General features: G+C 32.7%; 1 protein-coding gene across 1 annotated transcript in view; it reads left to right on the plus strand.

Annotated features, from left to right (window-relative positions):
• Nucleotides 1-16,850, plus strand: part of LOC149411979 (alkaline phosphatase, tissue-nonspecific isozyme-like) — a 115,348-nt gene that overhangs the window by 83,426 nt on the left and 15,072 nt on the right. The window lies entirely within an intron of this gene.

Below are 16,850 nucleotides of genomic sequence, written 5' to 3' on the forward strand. Positions count from 1 at the left end.
TTGTTTCAAAGGTCAAGTATGCCAAATTTCATCAGTCACGGAATAAACCTATAGATTTGTGCACAAATCAAAGATTAGTAGGTTAATATAAATATAAATAGATTATTAAATATCTTAGTAGCTATCTACTTTAAAGCTCACTTAGTTTAGATGGAACGTGTACTAAAAAAACAGATGATTAATCGTCAATACCTGCGACCTACGAATCGCTTGTAATTCTTCCGGAACAAACATAAGTCAGTACGATATATTGTATTTCCCGCGTCTTTATTACATTCATTTATCATTATGAAGCTTTATACTACGGAAGTTCGCTGTATAAAAAGGTTTTTTCTAATGAAAACCGCAGAAGAATCTCGCATGGTCAGAGCCAGTGTGACTATGGTATACCCGATGTGGGGTTTGTGATATGGGCAAAAGCGAGTTTTGGCATATTAACTGCGTGAATATGCGCAAGCATCGAAAAAACTTTCCGAGACCAACGATGGGCTGTAATATAGTAAAATTTAAAGGCCGAATGGGGAGGGTTAGGGGGAGCGGTAGGGGTAGGAAATAAATTATGCTCCACGGGTACCAGCAGGTATTACGAAGTCCGCCATTGACAGCGACCTTCGCGTTTCCTACAGTTCATATTATCGATTCTTCCTCTATTATGCAACATGATTTAACGCTCATTTTGGACGAAATATTACATCATTACGTCCCTTTTTTAACTACCTATTATAGGGAGTTGTGTTTATTGCTTAGGTTTTATATTTCATCGAACTTTAACGTTAGGACAACATTGATCAAATCGAAACGTTGTGTTCATAGACATTCAAATTGATAAACCAAACAATCAGGAAAATGGGAATAAACGAAGTAGTGCGGAGCGTGGGCAACGGCGTGACCGTCTCCTTTTTTGTAGTTTTAAAATAAATTGATTTGACAGTTTACAGGCAATTCGCATTTAAATATCACTATTCAGTCCTACGAAATAAAATCTGCATATGAATTACTTGTCCTTTTTACAACAGTTCGCAAACTGCTGGCTGCGTAAAAAATTTAAAATCGGGTGAACAAAAGTTCTGGCTTGTTTACAAAATTAATGTACACTTTTAAAGATGTATTGTAATTGACCCATCTCACTCATTTTTAGCGTCGCTTAAAAATTATCATTCAGATCCTGCGTAGAAAAAAGTAAAGCACAATTTACAGCGCTGCAAACCTTTGTCTTATTTTTGCAAACCTTACTTTGATGCGCAGGGTCTGGTTATTTCAATGTGAGCTCATCGGTGGTCAATGAACAACTGATGTCATAGTTTATTCAAAGTATTCTCAAACCTCTTCTTGGCACCTGGGCCAAAAATGGCTCATTGAAATAATACATCATCTCATCCTTTCCTTCACTACATTAGTGACACCATAGTTCCACTGGCTCTGAACAGTTGGTACTTGTTTGCGGTATTTACAAAAAAATATGAAAAAGCGTAAGTTCGTGTTCCTTTCCTCTATGCATAAGCACAGTTATTAAGGTCGTGACATTATTAATACATACTTATTATGTAAAAATACATGATGTTTATTCGCATACATCCAAAACAGTGAAAACGAAACTTCAAAGCCCATTAAACTACTGGGCTCACAATCTTGAAATGATCTTCCATTTGATTTAAAGTCGGAAAGCAATTTTGAAACACTCAAAATAAATTTTAAAAATACCTTTTCAGAAAAATCCAACTACCAAAACCAAATTTAACAGCCTTGGGGTGATTTTATTATTTATATTACAGCGCTTTAGATAATGTCGAAACTTTTATTAAACTATTATCTGAATTTGAGTACATTATTACGTTAACTTATGTATTCCATATCTATTTCCGAGTTATCATATTTTCTTGGAATAGAAAATAACACAATATCATGCTACGTTTTTACATTTCATGATAACAGATATGCTAAAAGAAACAAATAAAGCAAACACTTGGGTTTTTATTAGAATATTTTTCTTAGTATTTAATTATGGAGAAACAACATAACGGATCATCATACATGTATTCTTAACCTTAGCATATAAAAACAAAACATTAATAATAGTAATAAATCTAACATGCCTAAAATATCGATAAACCAACAAACACTTCATGAAAAACTGTATCACGAAACATGGAAATCTATACTCTGCACAGAAGATGTAAATATAAGTGCTTTAAAATTTCATGACACCTTACAAAAGCATATAAAAGATTCAAGCTGTGAAATACACAAAAAAATATATAAAAAAAAAATCAGAAAAATTAAACCATGGATTACCCATGGTCTAGTGGTTTCCATTAGAGAAAAAGAAAAATTATTTAAACTTACAACAAAATTCCCACTAAATAATTCGATTATTTAACACTTTTAAAAATACAGAAATAAACTAACGGCACTAATTAAAATGACCAAAGAAGAATTCTACAAACAAAAGATGTTAAATTCAGGTAACATTGGTAAAAAAATTTGGAAAACAATAAATGAAATAATTGATAAAAAAAGAAAGACAATTGACATTTTAAAGCTACACATTAACAATAATATAATGCAAGTTTCTGATAACCCAAAACTATGTGCGAATGCTTTCAATAATTTTTTTTCAAATGTCGGAAAAAATCTCGCAAACGAAATAACTAACAACATAGATAATACCACCACATTAGGAATTCCAGTAGCTTCATTAAATAAAACGGTAAAAACATTCGAAACTATAACTGAACAAGAAACTGTTGTTATAATACAAAACCTAAAAACTGAGTCCGCACCAGGTTTTAATGGGATAACCTTTGAAATTCTGAAAAAAAATCTTAACTTTTTGAAAAAACCTATTACACATATCATAAATAATAGTCTTAAAAAAGGAATTTTTCCATCTATTTACAAAAAAACTATTATTTCACCGATTTTTAAATCAGGTGATACTAAAGAAATTAATAACTACCGACCTATATCAGTATTATCAAATATCTCAAAATTTTTTGAAAAGGTAGCAAAAAAAAAACTACTAAAATTTATTGAAACTAATAATATATTGAGTGACCAACAATTTGGATTTCGCCTAAAAATAAGCACACAGGACGCAATCATAGATTTAACAACAAAAATACATCAAGCACTAGACAAAGGCAAAAAATCTCTTGCAATATTCATAGACCTAAAGAAAGCCTTCGACAGCATAAGTCACAAAAAATGACTGTACAAACTTAACAAAATAGGAATTATAGATAATGCCAAAATGTGGATAGAAAGTTTCCTGAACTCTAGTAATCAATATGTAAAAAATAAATGACACTCTCAGTGAACCGAACACAAGTGACTTTGGATTACCACAAGGCACCATATTGGGCCCTCTTCTATTCATATTATATGTAAATAATATGTTTAAATTACCATTAACAGTAAAACTCAATTCATATGCAGATGACACTGCAATTATATTTCAAGCAAATTCATTGAATGAACTTGAAATAATTGCTAACAATGATATCAATAAGTTAAAAGAATGGTTTGATAAAAACTTATTAACATTAAATATTGAAAAAACATATTATATAATTTTTAGTATAAAAAAAACCCTTTTATTACTTTAAATATTAAAATACATTAAAAAAAATGCACATCAAAAAGATCAACTTGCCAAAATAATAATAATAATAATAATAATAATATTTGGCTAATTTATATAGCGCCGTTTTCGTGAGAAATCACCTCAAGGGCGCTGTACAAATATATTTCTTAAATATTTAATACTAGAACTACTGACTTATCTCTAAGACTTATATCTAGTGACTTACGACTAAGGCCTATAACTACTATCTTAACGACATATACACGAGTATTTACATATTTGGCAACTTAAAACTAAAATTAAAATTAACAATTTAATCTTACTAACGCCAGAAGAAGAAGGAAGTTCTATTATATTAGGGTGGATTTATTGTTAGCTGGATATATTGTATGTTAAATGAATTAAATTAATGAATAAAATCAATCAATCGCCAATCTTAAACGCATTTAGATGATTCATCTGCCAACAATTAAACCGATTAACTTGTTATGTTCCCGCTGATATTGTCCATTGTCCACTGGTAGGCAAGTCAATAGCAAAATTGAATGAACGGAATCGCTAGATAATGTAACAATTACGGTATAAAAAAATGAAAAAAAAGAAATATTTGGATAGAATGACGGATTTATGGAAATGAGTGTCTGAAAAAGTGAGTTTTTAGTTTGGATCTAAATTCTGTTGGGCTGGTTATACATCTCAATTCCATAGGAAGTTTATTCCAAGCCTTGGGGCCGGATACTCCGAATGCACGATCACCAAACTTAGTGTTCGGATTTCGCTTAGGCTCTTTCAACCTTCCAATTGCAGATGATGTCGCTGATCTAAGAGTTGACTGCCTTAGACCAGTATTTTCCGGAATGCATAGCTCAGTAATATACGGTGGCGCCATTTCGTTGATAGCTTTAAACACCATCCAGCATAGCTTGTACTGGATCCTTTCAGGACACTTCAGCCAGTGAAGATTTCGGAGGTGTTCCGAAATGTGCGAAAACTTGGGTACCCCGGTGATAAGCCTTGCTGCGGCGTTGAACACTGATTGTAGTTTATCAGTTTCGCATTTAGGAAGATTTGCATAAATGCCGTTGCAATAGTCAAGACGTGATACTATATATGAGTTCACAAGTAATTTAGTTGCCTCTGTTGAAAGGTTTCTACGAACTGACTTAAGTTGTCTAAGGTAGAAGAACCCCGTGCTAACGGTCTTATTTACCTGACTTTTTAAAGAAAGGTCTGAATCCAGATAAACTCCCAAAAGTTTGACGGTTGTTTTAGCAGTTACGTCGTTGCCGGAAATAGCGATTGGTGAGTTTTCTATTAAATGTTGGCGTCTATGTGTGGCTGCCCAGAGAAACTCCGTTTTTGAAGGATTTAGCTTAAGTTTATTTGAGGACATCCAGAGATTGATTGCTTCTAGACACTCAGCTGTGCGAATTTTTAGGCCGTCGATCTCATTTGGTGAGCAGTAAAAGTATATTTGCTGATCGTCAGCATAACAGTGAGATAAAAGGCCAAATGACTCGACAATTTTTGCGACGTCATTTGTAAAAAGAATGAAGAGAAGTGGACCCAAAACGGATCCCTGGGGTACCCCTGAAGAGAGTTTTGAGAAGTTGGACTGTTTATTTCCAACCTTTACTGCTTGCGAGCGATTGGATAGATAGGATTCTAGCCAATATTTGATGTTAGAATGTAAGCCAAACGTTACTTCTAGTCTCTTAATGAGAAAGTCGTGGTCAATGGTATCAAATGCAGCGCTCATATCCAAAAGTGAAATAAGTGCTAACTTACCTGACTCTATGGCAAGGGTTATATCTGACAGGACACGAAGTAATCCGGTTTCTGTTGAGTGGAACCTCCTATATGCAGATTGATGATTTGTGATTAATTTATTAAGATTTAAGTGGGAGATTATTTGAGAAGCCACAATTTTTTCTAGTAGTTTAGCTACGAAAGGCAGATTTGATACAGGTCGATAATTACCCAGGTTGTCGGCATCAAGCTGTGGTTTTTTAATAATTGGGGTAACTACAGCAGACTTAAGTGGCTCCGGGAAGTCACCTGTGCTTAGGGACTTATTAAACACGTGAACCAGGAAAGGGGATAACACGTTGCAACATTTCTTGAGAAGCCACGTTGGGATAGGGTCAAGAGTACATTGTTTGTTTGGCGAACTAAGGATCAACTTTCCTACTTCTTCCAGCGTTGTAGGTTCAAAAGATGACAGTATCCTTGTGGAATTGGCTGTAAATCTTGGCGGAGGGGCAGAAGATGTGGAGGCGCGTATGGTTTCTATTTTTTCACAGAAAAACTTAGAAAAGGCCTGCGGTGTGATTTCTGTAGCAGTTGGAACAGTATTACCAGCGATGATAGTTTTGACCGAGTTCCAGAGACGAAAATAATGACTGTTTATTCATAGGAAATAAAAATGAAGTTGAATTTTTAGGTGTAATAATAGATAGTCACCTTAAGTGGAAAACACACATAAAAAATATCATAAATAGATTAAGAAAACTCATTTACATATTTATTAGTCTAAGAAATATACTTAACTTAAAAATTCTTAAAAATATTTACTACGCTCTAGCCCATTCAATAATACAGTATGGTATCGTTGCATGGGAGGGAGCTTACAAATCATCACTTTTACCGCTGAAAATCACTCAAAGGCTGTTAATAAAAATTTTAATAAAAAAACCATCAGACTACCCAACCTCACAACTTTTCCAAGATTTTCAAGTCCTATCACTAAAAATACACATATAAAAAATACGCTGATTCAATTCCACAAAGATCTCTTTAAAAAGTCACACCATGCCATGGTGCGTGTCGAGAGCAATACGCAAAATAAAATGGGTCGCTTATGAACTCCATTAATGCACACCAGTTTTGCACAACACTATTACACGTACACTGGAGTGGTGTGGTTTAATCAACTAACGACAGAGATGAGTTTAGAACAGGACTATAATTAATTTAAAAATAAAATAAACTTCACTATCTTAAATGACTTAACGAATTAGAATGACGATGATATCTCACTATATTATTTTATAAATTATTGAATAAAAAAACTAAAATCTCTTCACTTTATATGTTTTTATGATTCTTTTTTTCCTCTATTTACATATTATGTATGTTAAGTTTTTTTTCCCTTTACACACGAGTTTTAGACTCTTGTTAAGGTAAACATGTTAATTTTTATTGAAATATGTTCTTGCTATTTAAATAAATAATTATACTGTATTTTATAAAATAAATAAAATTATAAAAAAAAAAAAATTCAATGGAAATAAAATAGCTCTTCAGAGGCGATGCCATACGTCGTGTAACATTTTTAATCAAGCCGCTAACAATAAAACCCCTTATGTAGATGGCGATAAAGTTTAAATTCCCGCTCAACACCATCCATCTTTTTTGATAAATACAAGAAAAAAATATCGCCAAAAAGTGGATTTTATTTTGTTTTGCGGACGTTCAGGCACAAATATTTAATTGTTTTACGATCATTTTATAAATAACTTAATTTGCCACATTATACAATTAAACCGTAACCGAAAGAGCTTTGGTAAGTAGGAGATTTTAAACTTTAAAGCAGTTTTTATAGGCCTGATACATTATTTTTTCTAGGCTTATTAAAAGACTTATCTACAAAATACTAGATCATATAGTAGGCCAAGATGTGTTCTTCTCGCAGTATTTAATTAAAACATCTCGAACATTTCTAAGTGATCAAATTTTCAAACCAAAAAAACATGAATTTGCATTGCTACGCATGGCATTGCCTTAAATGAAAATCTCTTGTGGAAACGAAAATATTGTTCGTTTGGGTTTTATGCTTTTCAGTGCAGTGTTTCCAATGTGCCTGATTATCTCTCGGTAATTGCAATAAAGAAGTGAAACTATTTTATTCGAAAAGATAACCTCCAACTTAAGATTTATCGATTCAAAATGCCACTAAACTTAGCAATGAACACACTTTTAAAATAGTCGTGTTGATAGATCACCGTTCAGAATCTAAACTCTACTGGAAATGTCTTCAATCTTTGTTGACCTGATCTTAATGGCCATGTCCAATGTACATGTACATCCCAGCCATTGTCTTTCACATCTCCTTCCCCTTTCCATTACCTTCAGACTTACATAACACCCCGATTAAAGATGCCATAGTCTAACTGACTTCGGACGTAGGTGATTCTACTGCGATATTTGTAAAAAATATTTTGGTGGGAACGAAACTCGAATTCGTGACATTTCTTCTGTTCACGAGGGAAGTAATGATTAACTCAACCACCGCTAAAAGCTATTTCCTTATTTTTTTGTTGTTTTTGTTTTTCCCATATTCCAAGGAGATACCTAGTAAATCTGATTCCATGATGTTTTTTTTAGAAACAAATAGTTTAAACTCTAATATAAAACATTTATCCCACTTCCTAATTATTTTCTCCCTTCAGCATTCGTTCATTCCTCCTAACTCAAACATTCGTAACTCTAATCCTGTATATAAAACTATAGTTAATTTATCAAGTTTCTATTCTAATCATTTGGCTTGATGCCATTTTCTTCATTTATTTGAGATTGAATCACGTCAGGTCACGTAGGGGGCGTTGCGTACGTAAAATAGTGGTATTTTGGCAATGACAGCAAATTTTTGAGGATGTGTCAGTTTTATTATTAATAATAAAAATCTTTTTGTCGAGTCACTGCATTATATATGAGAATCGAAAGTCTATTTTGAATGGACAGATTACTGTCCCAGGAATTCCGATTTATGGAATTTTCTTGATCACCACATTTTGAGGCTCTCGATCCGTTTCATTTTGCTGGCTCCAAGTGTTCATGTTTCTACAGCGTACGAGAGTATGGGGGAAATCAACGCTCGAACTAGGTTTGAAAATAGAACGTTAAAAGTTTTATTTGGTCATTCAAAATACACGTACGAGACGTGTTTGCCTGTACTAGAAAAAATGTAAATAATAAACACCGGCACACATCAGTTTTCGACTTGTGAAATGATTTAAATAAAACTATCCAAATTGTGTTCTATCCAAATCATCATAAAATTAAAAATGATTCAAATCAAAATTCACTCTTTAGTTCCATTTTTTGTGCTAGAATACGTAAAGTACCTACGAAAGAGTGTAGCTTATAGATACTTCTTATTTCCTATTGAGTATGTATTCAATACTACTGTGTTAATACACAAATAGAAACTGAGGCAATCGGTTTGTGGACAGTATCTGTCTAAGGAAAAAATATTATAATACAAGGTTTAAGCCTACGGCCGACGACCAGTGATTAGCAGCAGGGTTTTGACTTTACTAGAATTTTACATTATTGTTTATTTATTGTTTATTGCGGTATTTTAAGTAGGTACATAGTTATCTATGTTCTAATACAATCCTTGTATACGTATTCATATAATTATGGTAACACATTTAAAATGAATCAATCACATATTTTCTTAATTTAATTTTAAATGTTTTTATGTTTTCTTCTGGTAGCTCTCCAAATATCTTCAACGCTCCGTACATCAATGACTTTTGACTCTGTGTTTTTTTCCTGAAGGGGAGTCTCAATTCATTTCTTTTCCTCGTCTCATGTGTGTGTTTGTTCTGTAGTTTATCAATTTTTCTTAGGAATTCACTAGACGTATGGCCATTGATTATCTTGTAGATTAAAAATATGGTATTAAAGTAAATAATTTGTTTAAATGACAAGATATTTAACTCCTTCAACATGTTCTTAATTTTTGTGTATCTATTTTTCTTCAATATGGTTCTCATTGCTATATTTTGTAGAATTGTCATTTGTTTCATTAAAATGTCGTTGGATAAGAATAGAAGTAATTTATGTGTGGTACAATAATTGTTGTACACATTTTTACTGGAAACTGTGTTAAGGAATCTTCTTATTCTTCCCAATAGTGAGATTTTTTTGGCAATCTTTTTAATAATTGTTTTGTATTTTGAGATTTTTGTATTATGCAATTTATTGAATGTAAAATATCATGCGTTTGATATAAAACATTGGTAAATAAAACGTGAAACAATTAAAAAAATGTATGAACGTACAGTTACATAAAAGAGATTTTAAATTTACAGCTTTTTGCGATGATCTTCGACTTCGAAATTTTAAGATAATTTGTAATACACATACTAGTAGAAGTGTTTACTCAAAAGAGAAACCCCTAATATCGATTTTTTCCGTGGTTTCTTGTTTGAACAACTCGAACATATGAAAGCATAAACAGAAATCTTAGAAGTTTTATGAATTTTTTGTCTTTTGGCTCCGTGAATTTCCTTCGAAAAATTTTCCTCGGAAATTTCAAAGTTCATTAAAAATTACTATCCAGAAGTTATCAGTTGTTCCTACGAAAAATAGTATGTAAAAACAATATTTTGACTCGTTCAATAGCCATTTTGATTTAGATCTTTCTGTTCCTTATTTGTCTCTTACAAAGAAATTTCATGTTTTTTTGTTTATCATTTTAATTAGAGCGAATAAAATACGGAATAGTATCGAAGATAAAGCCGTCAATATGTTGATTTTTCAGGCTGACCGAAACGCTTGTGATATCACGGTACACACGCGGTGTTACTGCGGCACTGCCTTTCGAATTATGAACTGTACGGGATTGTGTCTCACGCGACGTCACGAGACACCTTTAAACTTTTATAACTTCGTCATTTTTGGAGATATCATAATATTTTCTGTTAATAACTCTTCAAATATAATAAATACATTATCATGAAAACAAAAAAAAGGAGAGACGACCTCATCATTATGAAAAAATATAATTAATAACGGTAAATTGAAGTTGAAGATACCAATATTATTTTACTTTACTTGATAACTGGACAACTGATGTACCATTTATGTATTGGTAAATGATATCAGTTTTGTAAACTTTTAAACCCATTTAATCGTAAGGGGTATAAACTTTTCTAAATAATTATATAAATATCAAAATAAATATTTAACTTTCAGGAAAAGACGGATTATTAGGAAAGTAAATTTATGTTCCTACGCAGTATCTATGGGTATTATAATATTTCTTCCAATCCTTTTTTAATGTCTAAGCCAGTGCCCCACAACTTTTTCTCACCCACCCCGAAGATCTTCTCAGAATTTTTCAAAATCGGCAACACAAACTTAACCCCTCTGATTTTTATTTTAAATATTCATTTCAAACAAAAACTATGCCCTCAGTGCCATTTTTTTTCTAACGGGGACAATTTCTCAAAAACTCAGTGGTCGTCCAGTCTGAAAGTGAAGCGAAAACGTTTTAATATTTGTTATCAAGATTAATAAAGGAAAAAAATAATTTAAAAAAATAAAGGAAAACCATTCTCGTGTTCTGACTGCAAAAATTCATGTTCACGAAAATCAGATTTAAAAACGCGCTTTCATATTCATAGCAGACAAAACTATTCGAGTGTTCTGACTGCAATTCACGAAAATCGGATTTATAAATGTATGGTGATAAAACCCATTTTCGTGTTCTGATTGCAGCTACTCGTGACCTATTCCAAGACAATGTTCTCGTGTTCCAAAAGACAATTCGTGTTGATTACTAAGTTAAGTATTGTCATTTAATCTACTCAAAAAATTTACTCCCGGCACACTGGCGTGCAGAGGCACTCTTGTTGCGGAGCACTGGACTAAACCATCGAAGCGTCCGTTTTTAAATACTGTTCATTGGCTAAAAGCAGTGCTTTACATTTGTATCATCGACGTACAAGGGCGGTAAATCCATCCCTTTCAGATCACACCACATCATTATGCGGATATACCCGTCATAAACTACGTAAAATAAGCCTTGGGCTATCTCCGTTAAGAACCTGCTAGATATTGTCACAGAAGTGCTTATCTTATAAACTAAGAACTAATGTGACTTATGACGTTAATCCGTTGCCTTATGGCAATGGTCTTATGGTCTACATAAAAAAAATAATTTTAGATAATATTCTCGATTCCGAGGGTAAACTGCGCTAACTTTGGGGGGTGATTCTACATAATTTAAAAGTAAAAAAAAAAAAACTTTTTACTAAAGTCCATTGTTTTATGGATGTTTTTAGGTTTAAAAATGAAATGTGTTTATGAGAAAATATATATTATTCTATGAAAAAATATTTTTGTACTGGAAAATAATTTCTCTACTGGCTAAGTAAAACTTTCACGGCACATGCTGTTGTGGTGTTAGTAGGAGATTTCCAATATTGTCAGGTTATTCGTAACCCGGGAATGTGTGTCTTTCTTTTTTAAAAAATATATAAATATATTGCTTTTAGTTTATTTAAACTATATATTTATTTGAATATGTTTTAAATACATTTCATTTTACAAATTATTTTAAATTTTACGCTGGCAGCTATTTAATTAAATTTGCTAATGTTATATCTCATTTTAAATTTTGTCACATTAGATCCCACTAGGATATAAATAATTAAATAGATAAAAAAATTCAAGATGACTTGAAAAATGTATATTTTTATTATTATTTACAAGAAAGGACACACCAAAAAACCTAACAAATATATTTTATTTTTTAAAGTATCCACTTTTTCTTTCTAGCTAAAACAATAGGCAAACATACAATGGTTATTTCTCAGCAACTTTTCGCAAGGAAATGTCAATATTTACACTTAATGCTAGTTTTATATTGTTTGGATCTATTTTCGTGACTTGTTTCTAATTCTAGAAGTCATTAAATAGATGGCTATTTAAGTTTAAAGTTAGCAAAAAAAATCTATGAAATAATTTGAACACCATTGTATGTTTTTTCGGCAGTGAAAAAACAAAGCTCAGCTCATTTTAAATAATACGATGTTTTTTTTCATTTTCTTGTGAACGTTAATGGGTTCTTGCACTGATGAAAATAAATAAATAAATGAAAGCATTTAAACTTTTGTTGGAATTCTTTTTAAGCATCATCGTCGTCAAAAACTTTAAGTTAAAGGTTTTGTTGAACCCCGACTACCCCTTTGGCTCGCCTCTCCTTCCTGTCACCAACAGTCTCACCTCCTTTAAAGTTGGCTTAATATCTTCATAGTAGACGAAGTAACTTGCTAAGAACTGGGGGCTTACTTTGTGCAATCGGAAATTAATTGGAAAGTTATAGCATGCTAAAGAAAATCCCTAACTTTATAAACATTAAAATTAATTCATAATGCTTTTATTCATCACTAAATATAGGAGGTTTATTGCAATCAGAGATTTGAACTTCATATAGGCACATAAGCAATGCTTACCACGAAAAACATGGTTTTAAAATGAAAATATTTTTTGGAAGAAATCAACCTACACTTTCAAAATACGCGCGAATTTCCCAGCCACGAATCGCAGCGCCACACGAGCCCAATACTACCACCCTACTATCAACAAACGAAATAACAATGCTTACTACTACATGTCATAGGCAGGAACTAAACATGCAAAATAACATGTTCAGGTGTTGACTCGTATTCTTCAAAAACTGTAGGTGCGATGTGCATTCAAGGGAAGAATCGTTTGTGCTGGTGTCGAAAAAGGCCGTGTCTTTCTATATAAATCATACACCAGTGCCATCTGTTGGTACCATCTATTAATTTGTTTTAAAAAATTTAATAACAAAATAAAAAAAGCGTTTTGATGGCTTTCTTTCATGCAATTGTGTCTTACGTAAAACACATTTGTCGTCAACTTAGAGGTTAAACATTTTAATCAGCTTTTTTTTCTGGAATTTCGAGATCAAACAACTATTTCAGCTTGTTACCTAATCTTTGTACCTTGATAAAACCACTTGACTGTGAAGGATTTAAAAGTCAACATTCTGTTTCTCTCTTAGCTTTCTTAAGCTAAATTTAGCATTGCTTATGAAATTGCCACTGAGATGATTTGATTACTAAAAGCCGTCATGTACATTTGCCATTATTAAAAGGTGTAAGCTGTGTGCTTGACATAAACTTTTAATATTGTAAAGGTATACATAATCAGGATTAATGTAGTGGAATTTATACGGCAGAGCAGAGACCACAACTCAGGATTATGGGATTAGTTTTCTGTCAAGTAGGTAGGAAATCAGTAAATAAAAGAGGATGAACTTTATAAAACTATAATGTAACCATCAAAAGAACAAAACATGGGAGTGCAAAGTTATAGCAATGTAACATTAAGAATACAAAACATAAACATACCAGATGGACTCCTGAACACACTAAGCTAACTAAACGAAGCCGAATATCGTAGGAAAACAACAAATGACGAACGAAAACATGGTTCTGGTAGATGAACGGACCCGAGGCGGGACTTCCGACCTCATCAATCAGGGACGGCGTGGAATCCAGGGAACCTAGGTCATCCTTCTCTTTGGAGAAGGAGGGCGCTTCACCTCCAAGGAGCGTCTCTAGCCTCAGGCTGTCTCAAGAATCTCCATCCGAAAAGCACGTGGTCCAACCAGTCTCCAAGACTTCGGAAGAACCATCAGCAATCCGTGACTTCGCGACGCGGGGTTAAACAGGAATAATATTCTAGCCACATCCAGGACCAATCACTTTACAATTTCAAGTCCAAAAAACAATTTCCCTAAAATGGCCAACTGCCAACACCGGAAAAAGTGAGATTCACATAACATCCACTAAAAATAAAACCGTACACGAACTAATCGTGTTACGAAAAAACACCCCGCGCCCTTTTTTAAAAATAATAACAACTTGAATTCACATGATTTACTCAGATTAAAACACCTCCATGATGAGTGACTAAAACACGAACAGCCAGCCCATCGCTGTCTGGGAGGAAGTCACCATAAACAAAAACCAATTTTGTCTTCCCCAAAAAAATTGCCAAACTCTAAAAAAAACACCATAGACAAAATAACCAAATAGGCAAGAACTGCACTAGTCACATAATATTTATGTGACAATATCTAGAAGTGGTACGTTAATCTTTTAAAATCACGTTAAGTTTACTTGTATTGAAGTTTTAAATCTTTTTTAAGTGACTGGCGAAAAAAAATGAAAAGTTAAGCCAAGTAAGGTAATCAAAACGTTGCTCGAAATGGTTCTAGCCATGTTTTATAATGACATCTGAATGGCCTCTTCCTCATATTTTTTCGCTCTCCACTCCCTACAGTCTAATAAAGTACCCCAAACGCCCTAGTATTCAAATTTTCAGCAATTTACTTCCATACGATAATCGGAAAGAATTAGGTAAGCATAAACATTTACAAATTAAATGGTGATAAGAGATTTGAGGAAATTCATAATTGGTTTATTTGGGCTATATAATACTTATATACAAACTTAAATAAATGTAAACTGTCGATTTCCAGAAAATTAATAAATAAAAAATATAAAAAAAGATTATTAATAATACCATAATAATTTAGGTAACTTCAATGTACATTTAGGTTGGAGATTTAAACAAAATGCGTGTTGTACAATATTTTGTAAGAATCCATTCAGACTTTTATAAATTTAAATAAATTGCGCTATTATGAACATGATACTATAAATAATGTTACCCTACGTAAAAGTTGTTTTTTTGCAAAAGCCAATTCAAATGGAAACACCTAGTTGTACTAGAATAATGAATGCTAATAAATCTTTGTGCGAACAAAAACCTTTTTGTATCTTCAGTTTAAAAGAAGATAAATGGATATTTATTAATCTAATTTGTGGCTTTGGAGTACTGATTCATCATTTGTAAGATAGGTCTTGTGGCAGAAAACAATATATAAAGATAAGTCTGGTAAATATGAAATCAAGACTACAACATAGCAGGGTTCTATTACATGTTACTAAAATGCCATTTTTTCCTTAAATCCACACAGGAACCCTTGATTAAAATATTCCCTCAGGTCCTGTTTCATCTTTGAGGATGCTGTGAGGACGGCCTTTTTGAGAAGAATGAGGGAACATCGGGAAGGAGGTTTTGAAGAGACCGGCAAATCGTTCCACAACCGAGCTGTTTAACTCAAGAACGTGTCGACCGTGCACAAATGTTAAGCGCACATTTGGCGTGTTTCTTCCGTGCCAAAAAGATCAATGACGCTAGTTCCTCGAAGCATCTTCCGTTAAAATAACGGTAGCACTTAGGCAGCATAATAAGCATAAATAATACGTTATTTAACCCGACTAACGCGCCCGGATCGCAATTATAAAGTGAGATTCTGCAATTAGGTGATTTCGCCTTACGTTTTCATTGATTTTACGCCTAGCTGGGCATTTACATAAATTATTAGAATAGCGAATGAGCATCTACCATAATGCCTGGCAATAAAAATTACGATGTAATGTAAAACTGATGAAGTGAATATGAAGCAATCAAAACATGTAACAGTAACGTAAAATAAAATGGAAACTAAAACAGAAAATCGCTAAATATTAATCGCTGAAGCCACAAGAATATAGCGCGCTTATGGCGTAATCTGTATCAGGGTTTATTCTGTAAATGGAGTCAGTAAATATATCAATAGTACTTCCAAGCTAGTTGCCTGTCCCATTGACTAGTAAGTTTGTCTGGCAGTTGTTTGTTTACGTACTGCAAAAAATTAAGAATTTAAGATTGTCTGGTGCTCCTAATCGGTTCATTGTATTAAATAGTGCCGAAGATGGCAGGGCTGTCAATTAAATTTAAATCGAACGTGCTTAGGAAAAATTAACAATGTATTGTATTCAACGACAGATATTTTTTAACTATCGTATTTTTAGGCAAATTTTTGAAATAATTTAATCTGAACAGTGCTGCGTACAGTAATTATTTTCGCCGATTTAACCATGAATTTATAATGTGATTGGATTTTGCTTTTATATCATCGTATCAGTGGGTTCAAATAATGTTATATTTCTGTGCGTTGCGAAGTCCCGTTTTAACTGAACCGCTAGGCATTTCATATGTCTATAAATCATTTTGTTACGTTTCGGTTTCGGTTCAAGATGGTGGCAGTTTAAAACTGACTGATACTGTAGTTGATAGGCACGATCAATAAATCATTTCTCTGAACATTATCTGCTATTCTGTGGAATAAAATTTTGTTATATTATATATGTAATAATAAATAACCATATACAAACATATCTGGTAAGACGATACTACTAAATAACAAAAAAAAAATTACAAAGGTAGAATCAGCTGGCGCACGGCGATAATTTAGCGTCGGCACAATAAAACTGGTTAATGGTTTAGTAAATTTAGGATTTTTCTTTTAATTGTGTACCTACTTACAAATCTTATGATTTCAGACAACATTTCGATTTTGATTCACTAAGCAAGAAAAAGTTGGAAA

This window comes from Hesperophylax consimilis, chromosome 24, assembly GCF_061612785.1.
Source record: "Hesperophylax consimilis isolate HC1 chromosome 24, BYU_Hcon_1.0, whole genome shotgun sequence".
Classification (NCBI taxonomy): Eukaryota; Metazoa; Arthropoda; class Insecta; order Trichoptera; family Limnephilidae; genus Hesperophylax; species Hesperophylax consimilis.